This window comes from Mus caroli, chromosome X (assembly GCF_900094665.2).
Source record: "Mus caroli chromosome X, CAROLI_EIJ_v1.1, whole genome shotgun sequence".
NCBI lineage: Eukaryota > Metazoa > Chordata > Mammalia > Rodentia > Muridae > Mus > Mus caroli.
The window spans coordinates 105,770,936-105,784,120 of NC_034589.1; the positions used below are offsets into that span (position 1 = coordinate 105,770,936).

At 39.1% G+C, this 13,185-nt stretch overlaps 2 pseudogenes; one reads left to right on the forward strand and one right to left on the reverse strand.

Annotated features, from left to right (window-relative positions):
* Window positions 1-6,865: 6,865 nt before the first annotated feature.
* On the reverse strand, window positions 6,866-9,369 carry LOC110286343 (annotated as a pseudogene).
* A 1,578-nt stretch (window positions 9,370-10,947) lies between these two features.
* LOC110286344 overlaps window positions 10,948-13,185 on the forward strand; it is a 2,823-nt pseudogene continuing 585 nt past the window's right edge.

Consider the following 13,185-nt stretch of genomic DNA (forward strand, 5'->3'; position numbering starts at 1 on the left):
CCCCTCCTCCTCCTCCTTCCCCTCCACCTTCTTCCTATTCCTCTTCCTCTTCTTTTTTCTCCTCCTTCCTTTTCCTGCTTCTCCTCTTCTTCCTCCTTTTGCTCTCATCTCTGAATAGATTTTGCCATGTCTAAATACTGATGTATAAAAGCCAATGGAAGAGAAGAGGGTAAAATTGAGAGAGAGGTCTAGTCGGTGGAACAGAAAACATAAAGAAACAGATAAGGATTAGATCTGGAGGACAAAGCGAAAGGTGGGATGTATTATGATTGGCAGCCATCCTTTCTAGATGAGATTGTAGGAAATAAAGATGCAAGCAAAGACTTGAAGATTATAGATGAGGGCTGAATGATAAGGGCCAGGAAGTTTTCAATTAATAAAAATCTTCTTTGAGTAGTTAAGTCTGAGATAACTGATGAAGAAAATGGTTGAAGGAGAAGATTATCATTATACATTCCTGAATACTTTGAGACTAGAGGTCATTCTATTTACTTCTTACTCTAGTCTTATAGCTTATTTCCACTCTATCAGGAAACTGAGTAAACTTCAAAATGTTACCCTAATTCAACCACATTTCTCAAACTCTACTAATATTAGCTTAGCTGGAGTCATCAGAACTTCACTGTGTGACTCTGTTCACCCATCTTAGTTCCACCCACTGTGCCTACTTTCAAGAGGTTTTTCTTTTGGTTTTCTACAATTTGAATATAAACCTAGATATATAGTTAGAGAGATATTGATTATCTATAGTGGTCTCTGGGCCTTCTTAGTGTTTTGTTCAAAATTTCTCCTGGATTTGTGGGTTAATACTAGTCATTAACTATGGACAATTCTCAGCCATTGTTACTTTGAATATATCATTTGGTCTTTTCAGTCTGTCCTCTTTTAGCCATGTTCCCATTATGTATATGTCACATGCTTTTGGTATAAGTCTTAGATGCTCTGTTCTTTCTTTTTATTCATTTCCCATGCTTTACAGCTTGGTTTAGCAGGTTCCTATCGATTTATTTTAATGAATACGATTCCTTTCTGAGACAATCTAAAGTCCAATAAGTCTATTAAAGCTGCCCTTCATCTTACAATATTTTAGATATAGAATTTCATTTTTATTCTTCCCTTTGATGCTTATCTCTATACTCAAGCTACCCACATATTATTGAATGCTGTCTTCTTTTTATGTTGGGAGCTTTATTATGTTCATCATGGCGATTTTAAATTCTTGGCTTGATAACTTCAAAATCTATGTCATATCTTATTAGAATTCTGATAGTCACTTTTTCTATTCAGATTTTTTTCTCTAGTCTTTCATCATGGCTTATAAGTTTTCATTGAAAAGTAGACATTATATCAGGTAAAATCTCCTGTTGTGTGACTGCTTTTCTATAACCTGGTGTGAGTTTACCAAACACTCCTTAAATCAATTCGGTGTCATACAACACAGATAAGCAATTAATTACTCTTACACTGTGACCCTATTAATGAGGTATCAAGGTATTGAAAGCATGACCTCCCTACAAACAGGCTCTGAGGTTCCCAAGATTTCTAGAATTGACACATTATACATGTATAATATAATATTTCAACATATACATACATGTTATGTAAAATAACAAAATTAGAGAAATTCTCATGTTTATCACCGTAGACATTTACCATGATGTTATATTAAAAACATTCAGAGCATTTTTTCAATTTATTGTAAAATCTCTACTATATTTTCTCTCTACTGTGCTATACAATCCTAGGCTCTGTTCCTCCTAAGCTCTACTCACTAACCCGTTCTCTTGTCCCTCTGCCACTCTCACACTCTAATTCTATAAAGTAAGCTACTTTACCTTTTACATCACACAGTTGAGAACATATAGTGCTTACCTTTTTAAATATTATATATTTTATTGAAAATACATATTTCATACAATATGTTCTGATCATGGTTTTCTCTGCTCAAACTCATCCCAGAGCTTCTCCACTCCCACCCCCAAACCTACATCCTTTTTTCCATTATTTTATCAGAGATCAAACAGGTATTGAAAAAAATAGAATAAAAGCCAAACAAACTTTACTGTTGAACATACAGACAGCTCTTAAATGTATACCCAGTGGGACTCCTTTGAAGAAAACTAATTTTTTCATTGTGATCAGTTATCAAGTATTCACAGCTTCTGGGTTAGGGATGGGAGGCATATGTCCACTTCCCCTTTCAGCACTGAGACCCCATCTGGTGAAGACCCACACAGGCCCAGGGATTGATAGAGATCTCCCACTTAGAACTCAGTTTTGCAAAGTCTCTCTCTGTGTACATTTTTCAGTTGTGGGTCTCTGTATTTGTTCCCATCTGCTGCTGGAGGAAGCTTCTCTGATGGCAAATGAACAAGACACTTAGCAACAAGTATAGAAGAATGTCTTTAGGAGTCAATTATGACTAGATATTTTTAGCAGAACTGTTGTAGTATTTTAATTTTTTGTAGGTCCACAGACTATCTGGATTCAGGTTCTTGCCCACCAGAGCATTGTCAGGTATAGGTTCCATTTCATGAATATTGTGCATGAGTCACCATTGTACATCTAAAGTTAAGTTGGTGTTTATCCTTGTCTTGGTAGCATGTAGTGTGCCTTCCAATACCAAGAACATTAGTCAGTAGGTGTGAAGGCTCTAAGTTGGCACCAGCTCAATTTTTCCAGTTCAATAGTCATATACGTGTTGTCTTCAGCAGTAGGGCCTTGCTGTCAGTTTGTGGAGAGAAAACATCAGCTTTAGCAATAGCTAAGGTTGCTTGGGGATTTCCATGGGGTCCCTTTGATCAACAACTCAAGTAGATGTAACACATTCCTGGCATTTGGGTTTTCATTTGGATTTCCCCTAACTTGGTGATTTTATTTAGTTTTTGTTTCTCAAATATATATATTAAGGATCTTTTACTGCAGTTGATTTTTCATGTAACAACTCAAATGAGTTTTGGTTTTAGATGTCCTTCCCCATATTCCCTCCAAACCCCTCTTTTTTTTTTTCTGCCCATCTTCATTTAATTCTCCCATTTTATCTCCTCCTATCCCTGTCCATAACAATATATTCTATTTCCTCTTCTTCAGAAGGACTTTCCCTTCCCTTTTTAGTACCTTATTTTGTACTCAACCTCTGTGGTTATATAGATTGTAGTTCGCTAATTGAAGGCTTAACATCTGACATCTACATGTAAATAAATGCACAACATAATTTACAAAATTTGACTTTCTGGGTCTATGTTACCTGACTCAGGATTATTTTTTCTAGCTCTCCCCATTTATCTGCAAATCTCATTATTTCATTTTTAATGTTCAAGTAATATTCCATTGTATAAATGTATCACATTTTCTGATCCACAAATTTGTAAATGGATATCTAGGCTGCTTCTAATTTCTAAGTTTTGGTGTCTTTTCTCTGTGTCTTTTCGTTAATTTGGCTAAGGTATTTTCAATTTTACTGATCTTCTCAAATAACTATTTTTTTTTAATTTCATTGATCCTTGTATTGGTTTGTTGTTGTTTGTTTCTCTTTTATTGCTCTCAGCCATGAGTTTGTTTATTTCTTGCCATATACTCTTTGTGGATATTGTTTTTTGTTGTTTGTTTGTTTAAGCACTTTCAGGTATGACATTGTGTTAAAATTTCTCTAATCTTTGTGCTATGAACTCATCTCTTAGAACTGCCTTTATATATCCCATAGATTTGAGTATGTTGTGTATTCATTTCCATTCAATTTCTAGGAAGTTTTAAACTTCTTTTCTAATTTTCATCTTGATGCACTTTTATTCAGTAGTGAACCTTTCAGTTTCCATTAATTTGTAAGCTTTCTGTTGTTTCTGTTGTTACCAGGTTTAATCAGTGGTGGTGGTCAGCTGGAATGCAGGATGTTATCATAATTTTCTTGTATCTATTGAGACTTACTTTGTGGCTGAGTATGTGGTCAATTTTGGAGAAAGTTCTATAAGATGCTGAGAAGGTAAATTCTTTTGTGTTTGGGTGAAATGTTCTATAAATATCTGTTAGATATATTTGGTTTATGTTATCAGCTAGCTCCAGAATTTCTGTTTAGTTTTTATCTGGATGACCTATCTTTTAGTGAGAGTGGGGTACTGATATTTCCCACTATCTGTGTGTAAGGGTCAATACCTGATTTTAGCTATAGTCGAGTTTCTTTTACAAAAGGGGGTATCTTTGTGTGTGGTACATAGATTTAGAACTGAAATGTCATCATGGTAAATTTTTCCTTTGATGAGTATGTAGTGTTCTCCCCTGTCCCTTCTGAATAATTTTGTTTGATATATAATTTATCAGATATTAAATTGGACACACTGGCTTGCATCTTCCATTTGTTTAGAATTTCTTTTTCCATCCTATTACCTTGAGATGTTATCTACCTTTGATGTTAATGTGTGTTTCCTCAATGCAGCAGCAGGATGGATCCTGTTTTTGTATCCAATCTCTCAGTCTGTGACTGTGCCTTGGGGGAACCGAGACCATTGATATTGAGAGTTATCTATGAGGTATGCTTGTTGATTCCTGTTAGTGTTTTGATGTGGTGTGATTCCCCCTCTCTTTTTATTTGATCATCTAAGACTACATATTCTTTGTGTTTTCTTGGGTGTGATTACCTCCTAAGATTGAATTGGTCCTTCTGGAATCTCCTGTAAAGCTGGATTTGTAGACAGATGCTGCTTAAATTGTATTTATTTGTCATTAGTGTTGCTTCTTTTGTGAAATACCTAGTCAGAAAATTGTCAGTCAGGTTTTTGTTGTTGTTGTTGTTGTTGTTGTTGTTGAGGTGTATGACTTTCATTTAAAAATTATTTTGTTACATTTATTTTTACTTTATGTATGCATACATGTGCATGAGAGAGAGAGAGAGAGAGAGAGAGAGAGAGAGAGAGAGAGAGAGAGAGAGAGAGAGAGATCAAGTATATGTCATGCTAGTCACAGGGAGGTCAGAGGACAACTTGTGGGAATTGGTTCCCTCCGTTACAACATGTGGGCCACAGAAATGACCTTTAGCCATTGAGAAATCTTATATGACCTGACTTCCATTTATATTCTGGATATCAGTCCCTTAGCTGATGAATATTTGTTTTGTCTATCTTCTATTTTGTTACCTATGCTTTTGAATTTTTTTTTTTTTTTTTTTTTTTTTTTTTTTTTTTTATTTTTTTTTTTTTTTTTTTTTTTTTTTTTTTTTTAAAGATTTATTATATGTAAGTACACTGTAGCTGTCACACTCCAGAAGAGGGAGTCAGATCTCCTTACAGATGGTTGTGAGCCACCATGTGGTTGCTGGGATTTGAACTCTGGACCTTTGGAAGAGCAGTCGGGTGCTCTTACCCACTGAGCCATCTCACCAGCCCATGCTTTTGAATTTTATCCAAAGAAATTATTGCCTATATTGTCAATGGAAGTTCTCAGGAAGAAGCTTTGCCATTTAACTTAATGAAATATTAAGTGAATAGAACATCAATGCTTGTAAAATGGCTGGAATATTACAGGCCTAGAGCCTAGTTACAATCTTGTGCTGTCTTCAGTACTCTTGTTTGTCATTCTTTTCTTCACTCTGTGTCTGACATAATATCTTTGTAAGTATCAGAAAAAAACTATTTAAATGTGTTAACTTAGTGGACCTTGAGCTTTCACCAAGACAGAAGCTAAGAGTGTCATCAAATAGAATAGAATCTAAGAATAATAGGTGTCTTAGTTAGGGTTTTACTGCTGTGAACAGACACCATGACCAAGGCAAGTCTTATAAAAATCATTTAATTGGGGTTGTCTTACATGTTCAGAGGTTCAGTCCATTATCATCAAGGTGGGAGCATGGCAGTATCCAGGCAGGCATGGCACAGGAGGAGCTGAGAGTTCTATGTCTTCATCCAAAGGCTGCTAGTGGAAGACTGACTTCCAGGCAACTAAGGTGAGGATCTTAAGCCCACACCCATAGTGACACACCCATTCCAACCAGGTCATACCTATTCCAACAAGGCCACATCTCCAGATGGTGCCATTCCCTGGTCTAAGGATATACAAACCATTATAATAGGTTCTCCCACTTTGCTGTAAGCTGTCTCATCCATGCATCAGTCAATGTATTTGAAAATTGTCTTGACTCATGAATGACATCATTTGTTCTGTTATTAGAAAACCTGTACAAAATTCATGCTGGAACCTGAATTTTGAGATAACCTGTCTTAGTTAGGGTACTATTGCTGTGAGCAGACACCATGACCAAGGCAACTACTACAAAGGACAACATTTAATTGGGACTGGCTTACAGGTTCAGAGGTTCAGTCCATTATCATCAAGGCAGGAAACTTGTCAGCGTTCAGGCAGGCATGATACTGGAATAGTTGAGAGTTCTATATCTTCATCCAAAGGAAGCCAGGAGCAGACTGACTTCCAGGCAACTAGGAGGAGGGTCTCAAAGCCCACCCTCACAGTGACAGTCTTCCTCCAACAAAGCCACACCTCTTAATAGTAGCACTTCCTGGGCCAAGCATATTCAAACCACCACATCACCTAAATGTGCTCCCAATCCACACTCACTCATATTTGGTCCCAGGAAAAACTATCTCTTTTGAAGTAAGAGTTGTGTTTGGGGCGGGGGGCGATATCCATGTCCTGAGCGACTTTGCTTATTTTTTTCTAGTACTTTTAATTTTTCTTCACAGAATGATATAGTATTTATTTTTATCAAAAAAAATCTTAAAATTACATTTATTCTTGGGCAGGGGGACTGTGCTATGGTATGTGGATGTGTAGGCCAGTAGACAACTTTCTGGAGTCTGTTCTCCTATCATATGGGTCCCAGAAATCGAATTCAAGTTGTTGTGCTTGGTAGCAATCACCTTTACCCATTCAGCCATCTCACTGACTGAAAATAAAATATTCTTGAGCTGAAAAAATAGTCAGGTCTGAGGTTCTTTATGTCCTTCACACTGGCTGTTACCACTGAAGACCCTGTGGCAGAGGTTGACCTATGTGGAGTAGACAACAGTTTAGTAGCGCCCTTTGTTCTACTTCCTGTTCCCCCAGATTGACAAGTCCTATTAATTCCACTTGAGCTAAGGTTGCTTGCTACCTCAAGCTGGCAGGTACATTCATTGGGGTTCCATTCAAGCTGTTCTTCCCAACAGTTCAAGTGGATGATGAGTTTGTTAGATTAGAAGGGGTCTAAAGAGTTTTTGTAGCTGGAAGGCTAGAAGTATGATTTGAGGGCAACAATCTCAGAGTGGGAGACGGTCTGCTGATGTTCATTCACTGGGCTGTTTATGGACAGGGTTCTTACTTATAGAGTGGCTACTCTGGAGTACTAGTATGTTTGGACTAGAAGAACGTGGGCATACAGCAGGCTTGGGAGTTGGGTTGAATTGAGAAATCAGTTTAGTAGATATTGAAGGCTTATCTGACAGAAAGGGCTTGAGTGAAACAGAAGGCTTAGGTGGGGTAAAGTTTTGGGAGATGCGGCAAGTTTGGGAGATGCAGCCATTGAGAAGGGAGATTTGAAACCCTGCGTGGAGATTTGTGACACTATAGCCTTGGCTAAATAGTTACTGGAGGTAGTGGTACTCAGTGCTGTCCTAGAAACTAGGGGGTGGGGCCCCTGAGAACCTGAGAACCATTTCCAGGTGATGGGGTAGACAAAGGGAGGCAATACATCAGTGGCTTATCTGAAGTCTTGAGTAGTTGGGACGAACAGGAAAGTTGGGGGTTATTACTTAATTTCACCACTGGGTTGTTCTGTGATTTACTAGTGGTGGCTTGTAGTGGAGACACATAGTTCTGCTGGACAGCTGAGTTCTGGTGCACCTTTGTGACTTGTGTTAACGAAGAAGCATCTTGGGCCTCTGATGTTCCCAGAGCATGAGAGGAGGCAGCAGCTTGGGCTTGGGAGGAGGAGACATGAGTCTGTGAAGAAGAAGAAGCATGTATCTGGCTTGACCTTTGCAGTCCTTGCTGGAGTAGCCTGGCTGGCAAAGGTTCTAAGGAAACTTTAGGGTTCTGAATTGAAGAACCAGCAATAAGGCCTGAAGAAATACCAGTATGAGCTAAATCCTGGGGTTTCTTTGGTATTGGCCCCATGTGACCAGCAATAAGACTTGATGAGTGAGCAGTCTGAGTAGAATCTAGTTTTTTGGGGAGTAGCCAGTGGTAACTTACTTATGATACTTGCTAGTTTTTCTTCTCTCAGTCCTGGATGAGGTTTTGTAGTTGGCACATTTAGCCTTGAACCAACTGAGGGGCCCTTGTTCCCATTGTTGATGACAGCTAAAGCTTCAGATACAAGATCCAGTGAGGCTGAGGGGAAAGAAAGGTCTTCATCGAGGGAGTCGTCAAGGCAGATGGTTTCTTGCACTGGTGCTAAGCTAGGCTGGCTGAGGCAATGATGGATTGCTGGAGCTCATGGAAGGACTATGCGGAAGTTTTTGGGTCCCTTTTGGGGCTACATTCCTTCAGCATAGTAGAGAAAGAACAAACAGGAAGGGTCTTTACCATCACCTTGACTTTGGGTTTTGATGCAGGAATCACCTTTTTCTTTGCTGGATCACAAGTAAGATGATTATGTACACTCTGGCTTTCCTTAAAAAACCAAAAAAAAAAAAAAAAAAAAAAAAAAAAAAAACCAAAAAACCATTCTTGCCTGCATCCAGTCCTTACACCACAGTGGCTTCACCTCTGTCTCCATAAAGGATTTAAGATAATCCTCAGCAGACTGGCTGTTATTTGGCTCTAATTCATAGCGTCCCAATTTGATCTCAATGAGGTTACATAAAAAAGTTCTGATGGTGTCATCCCAGTGGAATTTCTTTTGTGGGCCTATGATGTCTTGCTTCCCTGGTTTATCATCATCAATATCATCATCAGCAGCAGCAACAGCAGCACCAGCACCATCATCATCATCATCATCATCACCACCACCACCATCATCATTATCACTACCACCACCATCATCATCATCACCACCACCATCATCAGTATCATCATCACCATCATCTTCATCATCACCAGATCCATTTTTTCCTGTTCTTCATTTACTTGGAACTTGGCATATTTGGCTTGAGTGCGATCCTGGCAGTCTTCCTGGTATTTAAACAGCTGTTCAGGCATGCCATTGCTGTCAGCTTCAGTTTCTGCAGAGGTTCTCTTAAATGATCATCCATTACGATGTAACTTCTTTAGATGTTTTACCAGTATTTTCTTATTTCATGGCACAAATGCTTCAAGATGGGAGTAGACACCACTACGAATGACAGGACCTAGTTCTTGTAGCTGTAACTCCAAGGCCAGAAGAATATCACTCATCTCTTGTGTAAAGAATTTTTTCTTTCCTTCATCAAAAAGTTTCACAGCAAGATATTTTATATTATTTGTGACTATTGAGAAGGGTGTTGTTTCCCTAATTTCTTTCTCGGCCTGTTTATTCTTTGTGTAGAGAAAGGCCATTGATTTGTTTGAGTTAATTTTATATCCAGCTACTTCACCGAAGCTGTTTATCAGGTTTAGGAGTTCTCTGGTGGAAATTTTAGGGTCACTTATATATACTATCATATCATCTGCAAAAAGTGATATTTTGACTTCATCTTTTCCAATTTGTACCCCTTTGATCTCCTTTTGTTGTCGAATTGCTCTGGCTAGGACTTCAAGTACAATGTTGAATAGGTAGGGAGAGAGTGGACAGCCTTGTCTAGTCCCTGATTTCAGTGGGATTGCTTCCAGCTTCTGACCATTTACTTTGATGTTGGCTACTGGTTTGCTGTAGATTGCTTTTATCATGTTTAGGTATGGGCCTTGAATTCCTGATCTTTCCAAGACTTTTATCATGAATGGGTGTTGGATCTTGTCAAATGCTTTTTCCGCATCTAACGAGCACCAGCTCCTCCAGGCTAATCCACTCTTTCAGCAGCAGTCAGCTGTGGCTTGCCCTGGAAGCAGACTCCCTCAGAGGGGGAATCTGCATGGGCAGCTGCGGCTGCTCAGGACGCTGGGGCTGAGTTGCAGCTCCATGGGCGGCTTGGCGTGGCTGACCTTTAATTTTTTATCACATAATTATTTCCGTGAATTCTGAAATTCTATTACATTTTATTTCTTTAATTTAATTTTATTTTAAATTCATTTTTATACTCCATATTCCATTTCCTGCCCCCATCCACCATCCTACTGTTCCACATCCCACACCTCCTCCCCACCCCACCCCATCTCCACGTGGATATCCCCACCCCCCACCCCACCTGACCTCTAAACTCCCTGGGGCCTCCAGTGTCTTGAGAGTTAGATGCATCATCTCTGAATGAACACAGATCTGGCAATCCTCTACTGTATGTGTGTTCGGGATCTCATATGAGCTGGTGTATGCAGGCTGGTTGGTAGTCCAGTGTCTGAGAGATCTTGGGGCGGGGGGGGGTCCAGATTAATTGGGACTGCTGGTCCTCTTGCAGGATCACCCTTCTCCTCAGCTTCTTTCAGCCTTCCCGAATTCAACCACAGAGGTCAGCTCCTTCTGTCCATTGGTTGGATGCAAATATCTGCATCTGACCCTTTCAACTGCTTGTTGGGTATTCAGAGGGCAGGCCTGATCCCTTTTTGTGAGCTCTCTACAGCCTCAGTAATAGTATTAGGCCTTGGGACCTCCCCTTGAGCTGGATCCCACTTTGGGCCTGTTGCTGGACCTTTATTTCCTCAGGCTCCTCTCCATTCCCATCCCTGTAATTCTTTCAGACAGAAACAATTATGGGTCAGAGATGTGACTGTGGGATGGCAAACCCATCCCTCACTTGATGTCCTGTCTTCCTGCTGGAGGTGTGTCCTATAAGTTCCCTCTCCCTACTTTCCAGTATTTTATTTCTCTTAGAAAGGTAATGTGAACACATTTGTACAGGTGCACAAGTGAAGATCAGGGGACAATTTGCAAAAGTCCATTCTTTCTTCCACCATATGGTTCCAGACATAAAACCTACACCATCAGACCTGGTGGCAAGCATCTTTACCCCTTGAGCCAACTTCCCGGCTCATTGGTATATGTTGAACTGACAGACTTTAAAACTGATGAAAGAAATATGTTCAATTTCATTCTTTTTCTTTTAGATATCATTTTCCCTACACCATTTATTATACATATTGTCCTTTCTGTAATGTATGTCATTTGAGCCTTTGTTGGTTGGATATGAGCTAGCTCTAGACATATACATTTATTTCTTGGTTTTCTATTCTATTCCACTGATTCTATGAGTTATGAGTATTGAACCCAAAGTCTGGTATATGCTAGGCAAGCATGCTATCCCTGAGATACATTCTCACTTATGCGTTTGATTTTGTGGCCGCCATGCTATTTTGATTACTATCATTTTGAAGACATACACTGTGATATTATAAAGTATCTTGTTTTTCTTTGGAGTACTTTAACATTTTTGTGTAAAGTTTAGGATGCTTTCTATTGTGAAAAATGTCTTAATATTTTGATGGGCAATATCAATTTTTACTTTGGGAAGTACAACCATTAAAGCAATATCAATTCTTTAAATATGAATTAATGTCAGTATTTGAACATCATTAATCCTTCCAACTCAGGAACCTAGCTCAAATTATAAAGATCTTCCCCTAAGTATATTTTTCCCTCTTTAATGCCCATATTTACCCTTCTGTGAATAACCACTTCCATTTAAGACAGAATTACCCATTGATAACTCCAGTGATTTATCCTCTTGAAAAAAATCATCTGGACTATGTGATAGGAGCAATTTCGGGAAGAGAAAGTTTGATTGAAGTACAATGAATACATGTTTGAAAAGTTACAATGAGACCTATTATTTTGTACAAATCACACATAATAACAGAAGACAGAATGGGAATTATATTAGAACGAACATCCATTCGTTGTTCATAAATCTTATATAAAACTGTGTTGCTGATTTTTTGGGTGGTCCACAATAGTTTTGCCATCAGAACACAGGTGTTCTGAAAAAAAAATCATTGCCAATTTGACACCAAATAGAAGACTCATAACATTGTAATCATTGAACACATAGATTTGGGCAAGTCCACCATTTCTGGCCATCTCTTCTACAAGTGTGGAATCTACAAATGATTCATTGAAAAGTTTGAAAAGGTAGTGGCCAAGGTAGGAAAAGTCTTCTTCAAGTATTCCTTGGTCATGGACAAGCTGAAAGCTGAATATGAACATAATATCACAATTGCTATCTCCCTGTAAAAAATTAAGACCACTAATACTATGTGACTATCACTGATGCTCCAGGACACAGAGACTTTACCAAAGCAGACTTTACTTTACAGGCAGGTGTCAGGCTGGTTGTCCTATCCTGAGTATTGATTGTTGCTGGTGTTGATGAATTTGAAGCCAATATATCCCAAAATAGGCAGACTCCTGAGCATTCCACAGAGGCTTACACACTGGATGTGAAAGAGCTAATTGTTGGTATCAACAAAATAGATTTTACTGAGACAACCTACATCCAGAAGTGATATGAGAAAATTGTTAAGAAAGTACCTATATTAAGAAAATTGGTTACAATCTTGAGACAGCATGTGTGCCCATTTCTGGTTGGGATGGTTAAAGCATGCTAGAACAAAGTGCTAAAATATGCCTTGGTTCAAGGGATGAAGAGTCACCTGCAAGGATAGAAGTGTCACTGGGACTATACTGCTGGAAAGTTTGGACTGTATTCTGCCACCAACTCATTCAACTGACAAGCCTTTATGACTGCCTTTCCAGTATGTCTATAAAATTGTGTTGTCTTGGTACTGTCCCTTTGGGCCAAGTGGAAATTGTTGTTCTCAAACCTGGCATAGGTTATCTTTGTTTCAGTCCATGTCACAACAAAAGAAAAGTGTTAAAATGTATTATGAGGCTTTGGCTGAAACTTCCTGGGGACAATGAGTGTGGCCTCCCTTCCCCCAGCCTGGAACCTGCTTGCTCAAGGGTGGAGCTCATTCGTCCTGTCATGCCTACCTACTGCTGGAACCTGCCTTTGCTGCCTGGAGGCACACACGTGTTCGTCCTGCTNCTGGACCCTGAGTTACTTGGCGGGAAGTTGGGTTCCCTCCCCCTTCCTTTATAACTGGGTGTCTGAAAATAGTAAAATTGAGCCTTGATCAGAACTTGTTGTCTTGGCTCCATTGTTTCTTCCGCCCCGTCTAGATTCCTCTCTTTTTAGC